Source organism: Eubalaena glacialis, chromosome 9 (assembly GCF_028564815.1).
Source record: "Eubalaena glacialis isolate mEubGla1 chromosome 9, mEubGla1.1.hap2.+ XY, whole genome shotgun sequence".
In the NCBI taxonomy this organism is placed as follows: domain Eukaryota; kingdom Metazoa; phylum Chordata; class Mammalia; order Artiodactyla; family Balaenidae; genus Eubalaena; species Eubalaena glacialis.
Window position 1 is genome coordinate 125,054,576 of NC_083724.1, and position 19,324 is coordinate 125,073,899.

General features: G+C 38.7%; 1 non-coding gene across 1 annotated transcript; it reads left to right on the forward strand.

Moving 5' to 3' along the window:
- The first annotated feature begins 12,609 nt into the window (after positions 1–12,609).
- Positions 12,610–12,716, forward strand: LOC133098482 (U6 spliceosomal RNA). Its single transcript, XR_009702182.1, has one exon. It is a non-coding gene; the product is annotated as a U6 spliceosomal RNA (small nuclear RNA).
- Positions 12,717–19,324: the final 6,608 nt, after the last annotated feature.

Here is a 19,324-nt window from a genome sequence, read left to right on the forward strand (position 1 = left end):
CGGGCGGACATGACAACATGGAGAACACGCCTACAACAGCTGGTGCCTGGAGCCCAGGACCCCAGCAGGCCCACTTTCCACACACCCACAGGCCACCTAACCAGGAGTTTCAGACCTTTAGTGCCTACTGTGGTTCTCAGCACAGAATGGATGAGAGAGTACCACCCTCATTACAATGAAAGATGGTCTGGAGCAAAGAGCCAGGAGGGAGGAAACCGTGCCTGTCTGATCATCTGCGAGGGCTCATCCCCGTAAAATGTGAGAGTCAGTGGTCTTAATTCTGCATCACACACACACACACACACACAACCTTTTTCATAGGAGTAGAGTGAGGGGAGGTGGCTTGGTCCGTTCCGGCTGCTATAACAAAAGACCACAGCCTGGGTGTCTTATAAACAGCAGACAGTTCTGGAGGCTGGACGCCCAAGTGTGGTCAGGGAGAGGGTTGTGTCCAATGTGGACCTCACAGGGAGGAAGCAGGGAGGGAGCTCTGTGGGTCCCTTCTGTAAAAGCACTAACCCCATTCCTGAGGGCTCCACTCTTGTGACTAAGCATCTCCCCAGGGCCCAACTTCCTAAGACCATCACATGGGCATTATTAGGATTTCAACACAGGTATTTGGGGGAGACACAAACACAGCAAGAGCAGAAGTGAAAACCCTTGGGCCATACTTTTGAGTTATTGTTCTTTTTCTATCTTTCTACTTAACAAGATACATTTAAAAGCCAGATGTGGTCAATCAGTATTACTATTCTTTTTAAAATTAAAATTAATACAAATGTTGTACCAGCTTTGCATACTTGAGATAAACCACCCTTGATTGTGTTGTATAATTATTTTTATATGTTGTTGGGTTTCATTTGCTAATATTTTCACAAAGATTTTTGCATTTATATTCTTGAGAGATATTGGTCTCTAGTTTTCTTTTCCTGTAATAACTTTGTCTGATTTTGTTATTTGGGCAAAGCCAGCCTCAAATAAGTTATGAAGTATTCCCTCTGCTTCTATCGTCTAAAAGATATTGTAGATCACAGCAAGATCCTTTTTGACCCACCTCCTAGAGAAATTAAAATAAAAACAAAAATAAACAAATGGGACCTAATTAAACTTAAAAGCTTTTGCACAGCAAAGGAAAGCATAAACAAAACGAAAAGACAACCCACAGAATGGGAGAAAATATTTGCAGACGAAGTGACCAATAAGGGACTAATCTCCAAAATATACAAACAGCTCATGCAGCTCAATATCAAAAAAACAAACAACCCAATCAAAAATGGGCAGATCTAAATAGACATCTCTCCAAAGAAGACATACGGATGGCCAAAAACCACATGAAAAGATGCTTGACATCACTAATTACTAGAGAAATGCAAATCAAAACTACAATGAGGTGTCACCTCACACAGGTCAGAAAGGCCATCATCAAAAAATCTACAAACAGTAACTGCTGGAGAGGGTACAGAGAAAAGGGAACTCTTCTACACTGTTGGTGGGAATGTAAATTGGTAACAACCACTATGCAAAAACAGTATGGAGATTCCTTAAAAAACTAACAATAGAGCTACTATATGATCCAGCAATCCCACTCCTGGGCATATACTTGGAGAAAACCATAATTTGAAGAGATACATGCACTCCAATGTTCACTGCAGCACCAGTTACAATGGCCAAGACCTGGAAGCAACCTAAATGTCCATCAACAGATGAATGGATAAAGAAGATGTGGGGGGTGTGTGTGTGTGTGTGTGTGTGTGTGTGTGTATATATACAATGGAATATTATTCGGCCATAAAAGAGAACGAAACAATGCCATTTGCAGCAACATGGATGGACCTAGAGATTGTCATACTGAGTGAAGTAAGTCAGACAGAGAAGGACAAATATTAATGATACCGCTTATAAATGGAATCTAAAAAAAATGGTACAAATGAACTTATTTACAAAACAGAAATAGAGTCACAGATGTAAAAAACAAACTTATGGTTACCAAGGGGGAAAGCATGAGAAGGATAAATTGGGAGATTGGGATTGACATATACACACCAGTATATATAAAATAGATAAATAATAAGGACCTACTGTATAGCACAGAGAACTCTACTCAATACTCTGTAATGACCTATATGGGAAAAGAATCTAAAAAAGAGTGGATATATGTGTATGTATAACTAATTCACTTTGCTATACAGCAGAAACTAACACCACATTGTAAATCAGCTATACTCCAATTAAAAAAAAAATATTGTAGAGAATTGGTGTAATTTCTACCTTAAATGTTTGGTAGAATTCACCAGTGAACCCATCTGGGTCTGGTGCTTTCTGTTTTGGAATGTTGTTAATTATTGATTCAATTTCTGTAATGGATACAGGCTTATTCAGATTGTGTATTTCTTCTTGTGTGAGTTTTGTAAACTGTATCTTTGAAGGAATTGGTCCATATCATCTAGGTTATCAAATGTGTGGGCATAGAGTTGCTCATAGTATTCCTTTAATACTTCTAATGTCCATAGGGTTTGTAGTGATGTCTCCTCTTTTATTTCTGATACCAGTCATTTGTGTCATCTCTCTTTTTTTTCTTAGTCAACCTGGCTAGAGGCTCATCTTTTCAAAAAACCGGTTTTGGTTTTATTGATTTTTCTTTGTTGATTTCTTGTTTTCAATTTCATTGATTTCTGCCCTAATTCTTATTATTTCTTTTCATTTGCTGTCTTGGAATTAATATGCTCTTCTATTTCTTGTTTCCTAAGGTATAAACTTAGATTATTGATTTTAGATCTTTCTTCATAAATGCATCAAATGTTATTACTTTCCTTCCAAGAACTGCTTTTGCTGCATACCACAAATTTTGATAAGCTGTGTTTTCATTTTCATTTAGTTCAAAATATATTTTTAATTTCTCTTGAGATTTTCTCCTTGACTCATGTGTTCTTTAAAAGAGTGTTGTTTAATCTCCACACATTTTAGGATTTCCCAGCTATCTTTCTAATTTCAAGTTTAATTCCATGGTAGTCTGAGAGCAGACATTATATGATTTCTATTTTTTTTAATGTGTTAAGATGTGTTTGTGGCTTAGAATGTGGTATATCTTGGTGAATGCTCCATGTGAGCTCGAGGATAATGTGTATTCTGTTGTTGCCATAATTTACAGATGTGAATTATATCCAGTTGATGGATATTATTGTTGCGTTTAACTGTGTCTTTACTGCTTTTCTGCCTGATGATCTGTCCATTTCTGATAGACAGGTGTTGAAGTCTCCAGCTAAGATAATGGATTTTCCTATGTCTCTTGCAATTCTATTAGTTTCTGCCTCACACAGTTTGTCTGTTGTTAGGTTCATACACTTTAAGGATTGTTATGTCTTCCTGATAACTGACACCCTTGTCATTATTTAATGCTGTTTTTATCCCTGATAACTTTCCTTGCTTTGAAGTCTGTTCTGTATGAAATTAATATTGCTACTCCTGCTTTCTGTTAACTACTGTTTACAAGTGTATTTTCTTCCATCTGTTTACTTTTAATCAATATGTATCTTTATAATCAGCGTAGGTTTCTTGTAGACAACATATGGTGGAGTCTTCTGTTTTGATCCAACTTACAATCAGTTACTGGTGCATTTAGATCACTGACTTTCAAAGCAATTACTGATGTTGTCAGATTCGTATCTACCATATTCATTACTGTATTTTATTTGTTGCCCTTGTTCTTCTAATCTCCACTCTTTTTCTGCCTTTCACGATTTTAATTGAGCATTTTGTATGATGCCATTTTCTCTCCTTTATTAGCATATCACTTATACTTTCTTTTTTAGTTATTTTAGTGGTTGCCCTAGAGTTTGGAACATACACTTACAGCTAACCCAAGGCCACTTTCAAATAACTTCACAATTCACAGGTAGTGTAAGAACCTTATAAATAACAAAATAATCCTAATCCCTTCCTTCAATCCCTTTTATCTCTGCTGTCATTTTTTTCATTTATATACAAGCATACACAAACATATATAAGTATATAATATATGCATGCATAATTGAATATATCGTTGGTATTATTATTTTGAACAAACTGTTATCTGATAAATAAATGAGGAATAAGAAAAATAAAAGTTTTATTTTGCTTTCACTTATTCTTTCCTCAGTGCTCTTTCTTAATTTATGTAGACCTGAGTTTCCGACCTTCTCTCTAAACAACTATTTTTTCCTTCTCTCTAAACAATTTATTATTTTTCTTCTCTCTAAACAACTTATTTTACCATTTCTTGCAAGGAAACAAATTCTCTCAATTTTTGTATATTTGAGAAAGTCTTTATTTCTCCTTCATTTTTTTCCTCAACACTAAATATTGTACTCTCTTCTTGCTTTCAAGGATTCTGAGAAATCAAATGTAATCCTTAGCTTTGTTCCCCTAGCATGTTAGAGAATGATTAAAGAAAATTTAGGTAATACAAACTTTAACATTTCATGAAGCAGACAGTCTACTTTTGGAAAACTGCAAAATGGGGTAGAAGGCAAGAGGCTTTTCTAAGGCAAAGAATGAAGAAGAAGAAGAAGACAAATAGAAAATATCTGCTTGGCTAGGCAACATAGTCAACCTTGTTTAGGATGAGAAGGAACAAGGAAATAAGTACAGAGCCCAGAACTGGCTTGACATGTGGGGATTGGCTGACTGGATATGCAGTGTTTCTGGTCAAAAGGAACATGTACAGAGACACAAAAGTCATCTAAGTTTCAATTTGCTGACATGGCACCCTGGGCGGGAGCAACCCCATCTTGAACCTAGAAAGTTATTTCAACACTAGGTAAAGTTTTTTTTCCTCTGGTGCTTCTCAGGATTTCTTTTTTATCTTTGGTTTCCCGTAGTATGAAAATATAATTCTCAGCGAGTATTGTTTCAAATATTTCATTTGTTACTTTCTCTCTTTCTTTTCTTTCTCCTGGCTCTGATGATACCCAGGTAGGTTAGGTTCTGGTTTCTAGGTTCCCCTGAGGGCAGCCTTATTAAGAAGAACAGGATGGTCTCTCTGTCAGAAGCATAAAGGGGTTTTTCACTGATATTTAATGTGAGAACCTGGTTGAGCTCCTAAGAGTAAACCCCACAATCTTATGGGTGCCCCCACCACTAGGTCCGTCTGGAGCTTTTAACACAGTTTGTTGACACTGAGCCTCCAGCAACTGGTAAATTACAATTAAGGCTTTCCCACCCTGGCGATGGCTCTTGTGTAATTTCCACTTGTGAATCTCCACTCTGGATATCTTCTTCCCCCATGTGGAATACTGGAGCAGAATGCAGGTGGGTAGTTCCTGACCCCAGGGCAGTTAGGCACTGATGAAACCGGAGTAGGCTAATCTCTGGTAAAGTAGGTTCTCTTGAGGACAGGTCTTGTTAAGGCCAGTATCTGTGTGAAAAAATGATACTCAAACATAAAAGTGTCAAGGAGAAGTCCATGGATGGTATAAGGAGGAGCAGCATTTCTTGGTGCCAATAAAAAGTGCACATTAGGTTTTGACTTGACTTACTGATCATTTTTGCTTCTTATACAGTGTAATGGAGCAAGATGTTACCAGTTGATAAGACTTTTTCAATGACATTTATATAATAATAATTCTTAAAGCTTTAAAAATGCAGTTTTGTTAGGGTTAGTTCAACTTTATCCTCTTTATACTCAGAAAACATACATAGTAAGTAAAAACTGAGAGGAAATCTGTACAAATAACTCAGGGAAGCTTGAAAACATAACTGTGTAGGCAGGATGTGATGAATTCCGTGGCAGACCAGTGTATGGGAGTGACTGACTGTCCAGGAGATGAGATATTCAAGGCCACCAAGGAAGACAATTCAGACATTGTCTTGAGCAAGGCCTTCCCAACACAGCAATTCCTAAATGACACAGACTCTAAACAATAGCCTGTTGGTAGGAGCCACACGAGCGTCTTCTTCATTAGATGTTTGTTAATGTAACATATTGTTGCCTGAGATACTGACCACCCTGAATCCTTGGCATGTTGCTTTTGTTCAACATAGAAATTCAGACGTGTTATATTACGTGACTGCACCAGCCACCTAAAATATTTTAGCAGATTGAAGACCACTTCTATTTTTATCTGACTCATTCTTCTCAGAGAGATAGCTGTTTTTAAGGTAGGGTTTTAATTGTGCACTAAGACCAGAATCTTTTTAGAATACTCTTCTCTCGGCCACTAACACACTCAGGCAATCATACTGGTACGTTTTTAAAGTAAATTTAAGTTTCTTTTTCTCTGAGTAAGGGAAGTTAATACTGCTTCAAATATTTTCTAAAGTAAGTTTTTAAATTTCACATTAGTGTATCCCTGGAGGTAGATAGAACTTTCCAATCTATGACCATAAGGGATGATGACATTTAAAATACATGTTTACAATTATAACATTCATACATTAGTGTAAATACGCATAAATTATTAAGTATAGCTCATTAAATTTTCACAAAGCAAACACCCTGTCCCTCTAGCACCCAGACCAAGAACTATAACACCCGAAGCCCACGCTCTGCCACCTGTCAACCACTATCCATCAGCAAGGTAACCACAATCCTGACTGAATACACTAAACTAAATAGGCTTGTCTGTGGATTTTCCATAGATGGAATCCTTCGCGTCTGGCTTCCGCGCTCAGCATTAGGTTTGTAGGATCCATCCATATCCTCCTGTGCATTCTTGTCACTGTCCAGGGCTCCGCTGTATGAATTTTATTTTATTTGGCCGTTTGTTCATTGCATGGTTGGAGGAGGTCAATGAGAGGTGGTGACAATAGTTAACCCTTCAGCTGGACCCAGGCAATCAGAGGCTCCTCCCCCCCTCCCCATCCTCAGGCTGTGTGCCCCACTTGCCTCGCCTGAGCTGGAAGCTCCCCAAGGACACAGCCCTGAGCTGGTGGTGTGGTGGTGAGACCATCTGGATGGTCTACAGGACTGAGTCCAGTTAAAGCCTGAGATTCTGGCAAGGATGGAGATCTACTGACCTCATAGCACCCAGGACAGGGCTCCTGTGTAAGCTCCCTGCTTATTACACCTGCACCTGCTCACTGGAGGGTCTGCCTGTTTCTTCAGTCTCTCCCTGCCCTCCGTGGAAGGAGGGAGGTTTCAGATCTCCCCTGGGGAGCTCCTGAGGTTGTAAACCAGCATGTATGAATACTGGTTTATTTTCCATTATTCATCCTTCCTCCAGATGATGCCCAGGTGGTTGTTCTGGGTTCTGGTTGTTATAGGCAGTACTGCCGTGAACTGTCAAGGACAAAACTAAGGCCAGACATAACGAACAAAGTTGTTTATACATAAATATGTCACTTTTGTTTCAGCGGGATTCAAAGATGTTAGGAAGGATGGCACATTTCATAGAGGATAAACGGGGAACATTGAAAGCATGTCTGGTTGGCAAGTGTTCTATTGAGCTGGGATTTTTCGTAATGGGGCGACTTCCAATCTGGTCTTCAGGTGCATTTGGCCATCCTTGGTTCACCGCAAAGGGACATCTCAAAAGAAGGGAGAGTGTTCAGTGCTTGGGGCAGAGGGTTTTCCGTGGCTGGGCCAATTCCCGGAACAAGTGGGGAGCCATGGGGATGCTCTTCTGAAGTCACACTGTCATTTTGGTCCTTATGGAGTGGGGTCGGGGGTGGCTGGCTGCCATAGAAGGCACTTTCTCATAACATTCTTTTATGGGCAGAGGAGGGATGAACAAAACACTCACTTGTAGGATTCTAGTCTAAGTAATGAGAGTACAAAACAAAACAAACAAACAAAAAACCACAGGCAGTCCGCAAGGTACCTGACCTTTACGCTAATCAGCCACAAACAAAATCTCAGGTGGGTCCTAACACCTCAGTCTGCTTGTACACCACCAGAGGAGGCCCTTCCTTTCCCAACCTTTCCTTCTTACTGCTGAAGAGGGCATTTCTCTTGGGGGAGTTCTGGTCCGGAAAATTGTGCCAACTGGGTACAACCCAGAAGTCCTAACTTCTTTTGTCAAACAACAATTAACCCACCGATTCCAGATAAAGGAAAGAAACTTTCTACTAAAGAGAATGAAACTTGCAAAGGCAAAATTCAATTTACACCACTTAAGAAAGCGCGACTTTGAAGGCTGCACACAACACTTGGCAGTGTCTCTGGGGCAGGCAGGCTTCTTTCACTCAAGAAAAATAGGTGTATAGTATTTTACGTTTGTTTAACTAAAAGTCACATTAAATCCCACCTGGAAGGCTTTTGCTTCCCAAAATGAATGGATTCCTCTACTTCTAGAAGAATTAAAAAATATAAAACTCCTAACAGATATAAAATGTCATTTTATAAATTAAGAAAAAACAAAACCTAACACCTATTACCCCCTTTGCCATCATGTATCCTTCAAATATTTAAAACTTCATTCTTTGTTACTCGGACAAGTAAATGAAAAAAAATGCATAATTTCTACTGGAAAACTTTAAAAATTAATCACAGCAATCATTTATAAAACTAATGCTAATAGAATTAGAGCATCTGCTGTTTACCAGACATTTCCCCAAGATCATTACATTTTTAAACTTATTTTATTCCCCCAAACTATATTTTCTTGAACTATCTTATATCTCCCTGTTATCATAATGTTTTTCCCAGTCCCCATTTATCTCAATGAGAAAATTCCACTTGACCCCAAGATACAGCTATTATTGATAAATAACCATGCATAACTTTTCTCAAGCAAAAAAATGTAGGCATCTTTTGTTCCTACTCTCATAAATTAAAAGACTGCCTTGTTAAAACTTGTTAAGACTGTACCTCAGTCTCCATTGTCAGAATTTCCGCTGCTTCTTCTCAAAATGTCTCCAACTATCACCAGAGCTGCTCCAGGTCTTTGCTCAAAGCACGCCCACCGCCACCTTTAGCAGGAGTGAACATAAATCTTTAAATTAAAGGGTCCAGAGATAAGAAAGGAAGCTACAAACAAACCAACAACCCCAGGCAAACCAGCTGGGACCAAGATGGCAATGAATCTAACCTCCAACAGAACCTGAGTCTCATTATACGTTGATTTTTACTACATCGGCTACCAGATGACACACCTGCCGGCGGCATTAAGGCCCAAAATAGGATGAAAAGGAGGTGGCACCCCAGGCCCTTGAAAAAGCCCTGCCCCTTCCCCGGTAGACAAACACATCTGTCTCCCCATCACTAGCCTCACTCCTCCTCCCTTTGACTTTACTCTTTAAAATTAAATCACTCTCTCCAGGTGGGTGAGAAGTTGATCTCTAAATTAAGTTCCCACTTCTCCGTTCTTTGGCCACTGAGTGAAGCCTGTGCTGTGTCGATCTCAGCTTCGGTTTTGTTATTTGCCTCCTAACTGAATGGAGACAGAACCCTCCAAAACCCAGGCAGAGTCCTCGGCCAGGCTAGGGCCCGAGCAGGGTCGCTACGACTTAATTTGGTAACAAAACCTTCCCCCCAATTCTCTAAGAAACACTGTAAAATCACTTCCCTGTTTAGATGCACTTTTTCAGAGGCTATCTTCTTGCTTCGTGGCATAATAAAGAGAAATCTTTCATTCCTTCGGATTACTTTATTGTAACTATCCTCAGAGCAATCATATTATTTGCCACTTTTTATTTGGGGAATCTGACTCAGGGTCATTCAGTTGGAAAATAGCTAAACCAAGATTCCAGCCCAGAGGACCTCCCACATCCCGTACACACACACACAACGCCCCCATCTCTGTTCTAAACACACAAATTCTTGACCACATTACTCTGCAGCATTATTTCAAGTTTTTCACTTTCAAAGTGATGACTTAAGGGAATTATAAGGACTTTTATATTGCTTCCTTCCTTGACCTTTTCATTGAAAACAATTTTTTCCCATTCAAAAGTTACATGTATTGTATAATGGATTTATCTTCTTTCCTCATGATAAATAAACTTAATGTTATGTATTTATAAATAGATATATTTACCCAAGCCTTTTTGACGACACGTGACCCTAAAAAGTACTGTTTACTTTTGCTTGTCTTTTAGGTTTATCAATATGGAATGTTTTTAACTATAGGCTTCTTGCCTTATCCATGTTGATTCAAGGGACTGCATTCATTCATTTTTTGTGATTGTATACGATTCCATTGTGTGACTGTATCACAGTGAACCGTTTCTCCTGTTCGCGGACACTTGAACTACTTGTTTTTCCTTGTATAAATGATGCTGTTATAAACATTCTTGCATTTGTGTAGTGATAAACATGTGATAGAACTTCTCTGAGTATACATTCAGGAGTTGTACCAATGGGTCACAGGGTGTATTGACGTCGAACTTAACATGATAATACAGAAAAATTATTTTCCAAAGTTTCATCAGTTTAAACCCCACAGTCCGGGATGTAAGAGTTCTTACTGATCCACATCTTTGTCAATATTTGGAGTTATCAGTCAATTTTTTCCAGTATAATGACTACAAATGTCGTCTCACCATATTCTTATTTTGCATTTCCTGATTACTAATCAAGTAAAGTACAATTTCCTTATTTTAGAAAAATATTAAATTTCTAATATTCACTGTTATTTATTATTGTATGTTTTCACAATATTTTCTACAACCACTTTTAAAAAAAATTTTATTTTATGTATTTATTTATTTATTTGGCCATGCCATGCAGCATGTGGAATCTTAGTTCCATGTGGGATCTTAGTTCCCTGACCAGGGATTGAACCTGTGCCCCTGCAGGGGAAATGCAGAGTCTTAACCACTGAACCACCGGGGAAGTCCCTACAACCACTTCTTTTTTAAAAAATACTATAGCTTTGTTAATATTTGTCTCTTCTGACAACCCCTCTTGATATTTTTGTCTTTCCCAATTCATGTCCCAAATTCAAAAAAAAACAAACCATGAACAAAGCGTTGTAAACTAATTTTGGGGAGGTTTCTGGAACATTCACCAGATAACAAGAAGTTTTGCTTCTTCTCCATTGAAAAGGAAGATAACATAATTATTAGGATTCCTTGGCATTATTTAAATTTTAAGTAACTCAGTACTACTGTAAGATGTCTTTGATTGATCATATTTGGGATTAAAATCCTGCTCCCCAAATGAATTTCTGTTGCCTTAAATTAATTATATATACATAAAGAGTAACATATTTCAATGACTTTGCACTGTTTTCATATTCAAAGAGTGGTTGTTTTCATATTCAAAGAGTGGTTATAAAATCTTTCTTTCAAAAGTCATATTTTTTGATCACTGTGTTCCAATTCTCTTGTCAAGTACGTTAAGCCCCTGTAACGTCCTTTGTGATATGATTCAAGAAACCCTGAAGGGCTTCCCTGGTGGCGCAGTGGTTGAGAATCTGCCTGCCAATGCAGGGGACACGGGTTCGAGCCCTGGTCTGGGAAGATCCCACATGCCGCGGAGCAGCTGGGCCCTTGAGCCACAATTACTGAGCCTGCGCATCGGGAGCCTGTGCTCTGCAACAAGAGAGGCCGCGATAGTGAGAGGCCCGCGCACCGCGATGAAGAGTGGCCCCTGCTCGCTGCAACTGGAGAAAGCCCTTGCACAGAAACGAAGACCCAACACAGCCAAAAATAAATAAATAAATTAAAAAAAAAAAAAAAAGGAACCCTGAAGATTTTCAGTGTCCTTACTTCTTCTAGTATTATTTACCACCAGACTAATCATTACATCACTATAAATTAATTTTGTGTTCCTCCTCAAGAGGCGATTCTAATCTTGTAATTCTGATTTTGCTTCAGGAGATTTCATCCAAAAATGTGTGCACTGAACCTAATGAAAAAGATGTTACCAGGAGTTGTCACAACTAAAGCGACAGTAAAACTGTGAAGTGTTAAGACTCAGATCTACGCCTCACAACCGAAGAGATTTAAAGATACTGTCAAGTCATGAAAAACTAGAGATCTCAGGCCAGGACCCATAAGAAGTTCTCAGTCAGTTTTTCAGGGGCCATAAACCTTATCCAAGAATCCTGACCAAGATGATGAGTCACACAGGGGACAACTTCTCTATAAGACCCAGGAAACAAGCTCCAAATATCAGAGGCAGACTGTCCTCTCTCAGTCTGGTCACCTTTGTTCTTGCCTTTCATCCACACTTTCTTCTCCACTTACTTAAGGACCTAGATTATTAACAGATACTCAAACCTCTTATCTACAATGTGTATACGTTCCCTATATTTAACTTTTCTTCTTATACTTCTAGTCACTCCTTTGTGTGTGTCTTTTGATTAAGATGCACATCCAATGTAATTATTGTTTATACTTGCGTTCCTTTGGATGACAACCAGCTTCCTGTGATGCTAGTTCATTGCAATAAGAAAGATGATTTTCTGTGTAATTGGAATCAAGCACTAAGTGCTTTCTAAGTGACAAATAAAACAGTGGGTCAAGTGGCCAGAAAAATAAAATTCTCGTCAGACCTGGACATGAAGGTGTCTGCCTGAAAAATAACAATACTTGGCAATTTTCTGGGCAATTTGTCACAGAAGTAGAGCTTGGGCACCCTTGCCTCTTGCCTAACATAGGACTACAAACCCTGACTCATGTCTTTCTTAGTGTTATTCCACGTTGCTTTGCTCAGATGTGTCATCGCCAAAGTCCAAAATACTGGTAGTGCTCGCTTTGGCAGCACGTATACTAAAACTGGAACGATACAGAGAAGATTAGCATGGCCCCTGTGCAAGGCTGACATGCAAATTCGTGAAGTGTTCCATATTTTTACGAAGTGAGAGAGTGGCATGGACATATATGCACTACCAAATGTAAAATAGGTAGCTAGTGGGAAGCAGCCGCATAGCACAGGGAGATCAGCTCGGTGCTTTGTGACCACATAGAGGGGTGGGATAGGGAGGGTGGGAGGGAGGGAAATGCAAGAGGGAAGAGATATGGGGATATATGTATACGTATAGCTGATTCGCTTTGTTGTACAGCAGAAACTACCACAACATTGTAAAACAATTATACTCCAATAAAGATGTTTAAAAAAATTTTTCTTAATTTAAAAAACCCCAAAATACTGGTAAATGGACTTTGTCCCTTCAAGTGATCCAACAAACGATCTTCAAGCAAAAAGAAAAAAAAAATCTGACACTAATAGATTCTGGAAAACTACCAGCAGAGCCTTATCATATATCCACAACTCACCCAAAAGCAGTGAAGATTGAAATTGCTTCTGTTCACAGACAATGGGGTTGTAATCCCCATCCTGGGCTGACAAGTATGTCAAGGGGGTGGGGGGCTGACAGCTTAAACCCATGGGGTTTTGGTTTTCCTCATGATTAAAAATATATATCCCCAGGATACTTTCCTGTCACTGTGTGAAGACTGAGAAAAATGAAAGATGTTAGAGTCTGGCTCTGGGAAATACTTGAGCCCTGAAGATAAGCTATAAATACCTGAATTATCAAGACTGTTGAGCAAACTTGGCTCAAAACTTGGTCTCATATGTGCGTTAGTGTAAAGCTATTGTGTCTCACACACTGCCCGGTCCCAAAGAGTTCCCGACCTCCAAAAACTTGTCTGAAAATCTGTCACCCAGGCAGACCCTAAAAACCCATCACTCTACTTTTCCTGTTTGGGGCTAAGATTCTGCCAAGGTATGTTTCTTTCTTATTTCAGCAGATCCAACAAAGTAAGCTTTGCCTGCTCGGCAGGTTTTGGATGGTGTTTTGCTAAGGTGAAAGTTGACAAAAGCTATAAACACAAAAATCAATAGTTTATCTGTAGGATGGCAAGACTTGCCTAGAAACAGAATTGGGAAACAATCTTTCCACAATAGATAAGAGTAATAATAAAATGCTCGGAAACAATGTCCGCAGGAAAGACACAGGACCTCTATAAATACAGCAATCAAGTCATATTGAAAGAAGTAATAGAAAATGTCAACAAAATGGAAAAGTGTGAGAAGAATAAAAATATCAATTCCTCCCAAATTATCATAGAATTCATACAATCTTAAAGGATCACAATAGTTTTTTAAAAAAAATTCTAGCTGGAAGTTAGTATGGAAAATATAGAAAAGAAAGGCTGCGAGGTACTTTTGTCCTACTGGATATTAGCATACACTCCAGAGGCACTGCTGTTAAATCCAGATCTACTCTGCTGGATGGGGAAAAAGTGTGATCTCACACATTACTGGTGGGCATGTATATGGTTACAATATATTGTTTGGGAATCACAAGTTATATTGTTACAATTTCCTGTTTGGAAAGCAATTGTTAATATCTATGACCTAGAGGGGTGGGATAGGGAGGATGGGAGGGAGATCTGTTCAGTTGGCCTGTAAAACACCCCCAATTATTTTTAGATAAGAAAAGGGTGAAATATTGGTATATTCTATGTAAAATGTATGCACTTCAAAGGAATGTTTGCCTTGAGTCTCTTTAGCAGTAACAACAACGAAAAATGTTCATTAGAGCAAATTTTACCTAGACTTGTGTTTGAAAGGGTAAATAAACCCTCCCCTTGCTGCATAAGTCCCTCCCCCTCTCTAGCTGTTCTTCTGGAAACCTGACAAGAACCAGCTGCTTCTGAGGAACATGAAACATTACCCCTGGTTTGTGTATTACATCTGTATGTGGGGAAAGGATACATGAATTACAAACACTTGAGTGTACCCTTGGCTTTGGGCTTCTCTGAAGGCAGCAGCTCCTGAGTTGGCTTGACCCTGAGGAGACTGAAGCAGAGGTCTGTGCATCATTTTGGGGAGCAGTGGCCCCTGCGTGGCGTGGGGCTCCTGAGCCATGTGGACTCCACGTCCGCCATGTGGGTCTTACCTTCTGGAACCTGGGCCGTCATCAGGGGTGAAAGTAACTCCAGGGGCTGCACAAATGCTGCCCAGGCTCCTGCCAAGAGGCACCTCTGGGGCCCTCCTGACGAGCAGAGCCCGCCTCATACTTGTCAGAGGAGATGGTCCAGGCATGGCCTGTGATGGCCTTTCATGTCAGAAAGTTTAGTTGGACAGAAGAAGACCTCCTGGTAGGCAAAGCAACCTTATGTGCCACAAAATGGCAGTATATTAAAAACGTCATGAATTTTGCTTTATCTTCCTGGCTTATATATTAACCCTTTCCCTTCCCAGTGGTAGGCGGTGGGAATTTCATGAACTAAAACAGAATATGTTAGAGAATAACAAATATTTGAGAAGAATATCACAGCAAATTTACCAATATTTATTGGATTGTGCAGGTTCAATTGCTAAATCACTTTATGAATTTTTCATTTTTCTCTCACAGACACATTCTAAATGACCCAAGATGCTGTCATTGGTAACACATAGAGCCTGGATATTTTTAATTATTGGATCAAAATTCAGAAATGCAAGTGAGCAAATATGTATGTGTTTGTGTATTTATTCAAACTTTCGTTTAAAATTTCAGAGTCAATAGCAAATGAATATATTAACTCTTGCTTTAGGGAAGATTTTTCTACTTTCAATATTAAATTATTACAATTACTGTGCTTATTTGAGCTGAACAAAGATATCACAGAATCAAATTTGGATATTTTTCTATTAACGAAACAATAGTTAAAATGATGGGATAAGAATAAAGTCATCTTCGAAACTGTGTATCAGAGAAGAAATACCTCATTAAATTAACTTTTAACACAAGAAGTCAGGGCATTGTGATTTGACATTGATTAAAGTTGTATTAAAACTACAAAGTGTTTGCACAAGACTGTTTAGGAAGAGAGAAAAAGGCGTAACAGTACATGTAGGTATATCTTCTCTTTCTGAAGTTATCTTTCCTTTCTGAAGTTTCTGCAGTGCCTTTTAAAAATGCATATCTTTACCTCTCTCTCAGAATCATTTCTCAGGTATACACATTTTTAATCATTAATCAGTAGGAAAATCATGGGAAATGAATCCCTTCTTAGACACACTCATCTTAACCGCTAACATCATCGTTGAATTTAAATTACATCGAAACAAAGCCTCATCATCCTTTCACCTCATTGGCATCCACCTTTGGATCCACATACATTTCTGGTATTTTCTGAGACCAGAAAAGCCTCAAGAAGAGGAAAGCCAGACAAATAAGTAATTGCATTGTTTTCTGTGCGTGTACCTGTGAATTGGCAGTGGTTTGATTTTCTCCATAACCTGAGTTGAGTTTTCCCTTAGTGACATTTTCTTCACACCTTTAATATGTGCTGAGTTTTATCACAGAAAACACTGCTTTTCAATGAACTCCAATCTCTTCTTTGAAACTCTCAGAAATGTTTGGCCTTGTGTGAACAAAAGGACAGAAACTATGTAGAACAAATCTGAAGCTATAATACCTGAACTCCGTTGCTCCACAAAGGAAGAAAGAAGTGTTTTAGAACAACAAAAAAATGGTAGTAAAATAAAAATAAGATTGAGGGTCATAGAAGAATCAAGCAGTAAAATTAGAAGACACCTTTTAGCTTGGGAAAGAAAACATAAGATGTGGATGACCCAATGTCTGTGCACAAATTACTCTGCACTTCCAGGGTGAAATGCAGATTGCTTAGTTTAAAGATGCTTCTTTTTATTTAGACAGACATCTTGATGCTAAATACAAGTGGAACATATCTAAAAATTACATTATATGTGCACTAAAATGGTATAATCTCCATAATTTGAAAAATTCTGGGTTTGTGTGTTTACATAAAAAGTTTCACTGGAAATCCAGGGCCAAAACTGAATTTGTCCAAAAGGTCAACAGTGTTGACGGGTAAGAAGAAAAGTCTGGTGCATCGACGGGAAAACAAAACGGGGACTATTTTAAAAGAGACACCAGTTTAAACTGTTTTGACTGACTATGGCACTTTTTTGCATGAATAAACATTATATTGTTTCATAAGACAATTTAAAAACAATGTGAAAAACAAAACAACCCCCCAAATAAACAGCTTAATGCCCGTTTTGTAGCATTGAAATAAAAAGGAGAGAAAGATTTAAAAAGGAGAAGAATCAACAAAAACACGATGTTTGTGAGAAGATGAGAGTATCCCAATTTTTGTTGAAATAGCATACTGATTCACTGTTGGCTCTGGTTATTGCATTAAGCCTTTTAAATAGTTTCATCCACATCATCGATGCCGACTTTCAATCTAATGTCAGGGTTGAGTCACCAGAATTGGGTGGTGGAATTTTCCTAGTAAGGCTCTGTGCCACCCTATTTCAGTGTGGTGAACACATACTAAAATGGAACACAGGAGAATGTAGGAGACATTGTATGGCCTCAGACAGAATAGTATTCACTTTTAGGACAAGCATGGGTGCTCTAAGATGACGTGCTGGTGATACCTCAAATTCTAAGATGGGACTCCGAAGGCAGATATTATTGAATAGTAAAAAATTAGCCTTGATATGAAAGTAACCCTCAGCCCTCACCCAGCTTCCCTTTTTTTTTTTTGGCTGTGGGATCTTAGTTCCCCCACCAGGGATGGAACCCGTGCCCAGTGCACTGGAAGCGCAGAGCCCTAACCACTGGACCGCCAGGGAAGTCCCCCCACTTCCCTTACACCAATCAACAGCCAACAGTGAACTAGTAAGTAAAAAACAAAATGAAACCAATAACAAATAAAAAAACCTAATGCCATATTTTTTGCTTCCCCAACATTTTCTCCCTGCGCTTCAGTAGCTATTAAATCACCTCCAGAATTATATCCCAGTAGAAATGCCACATAAAATAAACACTTAGAAGCAGGGTGAATCCCTTCCCCTCCACACCACAATAAACAGAATGCATCCTCAAAGGGGCAACAGAGGTTAATGAAGCTGCTGCTTACAAAGGTGTGGTCAGGTGTAAGGTGTCCAATTTGATTTTTATTTTCACAACATAACTTGTCATTCTATTATTCTATATTCTTCATAGTTTACAATACTAATTGTAGGGAAAAATAAGTATGTTTCTAGCCTGTACTATAGGCTTTTTATATATTATCTCATTTAATCTTACAACGACCCTGAGAGGTGTGTTCCCTTTTCCCGTCTTCACTGAAAAAGATAAGAAGGCTCAGTAAGATTTTGTCATTTAAGATCACATCGCAAGTAAAATTTCTCATTTTAACGTTGTCTTCCTGAGTCTGAAACCTGTGTATTTTTGTCTTATATACACACACGCCAAAACTAAAGGAACTCCTTTATTCTATTAGTTTTAAGTATACCCTTAGTCTTTAAAATAAAATTTAAGAATTATCAAGGTACAACCATCACTGCCTTCCTGATACCATTTAATTGGCATCTTCAGTGCAATCAGATATTTTTCTGTCTCATGAAGTTCTATCTGCTCTGTCCTTTGTTGTGCCACATCTATTCTGTCTAGGAAATTAAAATAAATCTTTCATCAACATTGGCCTTATCTGCTTTGCTATGGCCCTTAGACATACATTTTTCTTTGACAAGTACAAAAATTAGGTCTTCACCTGCCTTTTCTATGTAGTTATTCAAATTAATTTTCTTCTAATTTCAAATCTGTGTTATTCCCCTTTTCTATCTCATAGCTTTTGTATATTCTACTCTTTTCTCTTTTCAACATAGAAGCACATTCTGATCTGTTTCTCATTCCATTTGCTCTTTGAGGGGGGCACCTTTTCACTGTCAATATTTTCTTAGTATCTTCTCATTATTTTCCATTAAAGTTACGTCATATTCATTGTCATTTGATACATTCCTGAGTAGTTCAAAATTAGAATCTCTTTGATATATTTTTTTAAGATTTATTTATTATTTATTTATTGCTATTTTATTTTTGGCTGCATCAGGTCTTAGTTGCAGCACGCGGGCTCTTCGTTGCGGCACATGGGCTTCTGTCTAGCTGTGGCGTGCAGGCTCCAGGGCCTGTGGGCTCCGTAGTTGTGGCACACAGGTTCCGGAGCTCATGGGCTCTGTAGTTTGCGGCACTCAGGCTCTCTAGTTGAGGCGTGGGAGCTCCGTAGTTGTGGCACGCGGGCTTAGTTGCTCCACGGCATGTGAGATCTTAGTTCCCTGACCACGGATCAAACCCGCGTCCCCTGCATTGTAAGGCGGATTCCTTACCACTGGGCCACCAGGGAAGTCCCTCTTTGATATATTTTTAAATGCAGTATATTTCTCAAGAGATGGAAAAGTTGAGTAAGCTCAATTCAACTTGTTAATATTCAATCACTCAGCAAACATTTATTAAGAACTGATTGTATACGAGGCACTCTTGTAGGCTCTAGGGTTGCAAGCAGTGGATAAGCAATCAAAACCTGTCCTCATGGAACTCAAAGTCTAGTGTGGAGAAAGAGAAGACAGGGAGGTAATATATACATAAATAAACTGTGGAGATGTATATTGATAAGTGCTGTGAACAAACAAGAAGAGAGGGGATTTAGG